Genomic DNA, 418 nt, shown 5'->3' on the forward strand with positions numbered 1-418 from the left:
TCCCGTTTTCCTTTTTTCTTATCCCTTCATTGTATCCCTGGAGTCCCCTCTTTATATCGATCTTAGTGTCTCTCTAATGATGCTATCTGAAGTCTCTTTATATAGACCTTAGTTGGTCCCCTCACATACGGTAATTGACAGTCTCTCTTTATATTATGAACTTAGTGGCTCCCCTATACTGTACTAGGAAGTCTATTTACTAAGCACCTATGGTACCCTAAATACTGATTCTGAAGTCTGTCTTTATATAGACCTTAGTGGTCCACTAATACTGTATCTGAAGTCTCTTTTATATGGACCATAGTGGTCCCCTAATACTGTCTCTGAAGTCTCTTTTATATAGACCTTAGAGGTGGGGGTGTGTGTGGCCTTGACCAACTGCCACTTTGCTTGTTTGAAAGCCATGATGTCTCTCTCT

Source organism: Etheostoma spectabile, chromosome 16 (assembly GCF_008692095.1).
Source record: "Etheostoma spectabile isolate EspeVRDwgs_2016 chromosome 16, UIUC_Espe_1.0, whole genome shotgun sequence".
Lineage (NCBI taxonomy): Eukaryota > Metazoa > Chordata > Actinopteri > Perciformes > Percidae > Etheostoma > Etheostoma spectabile.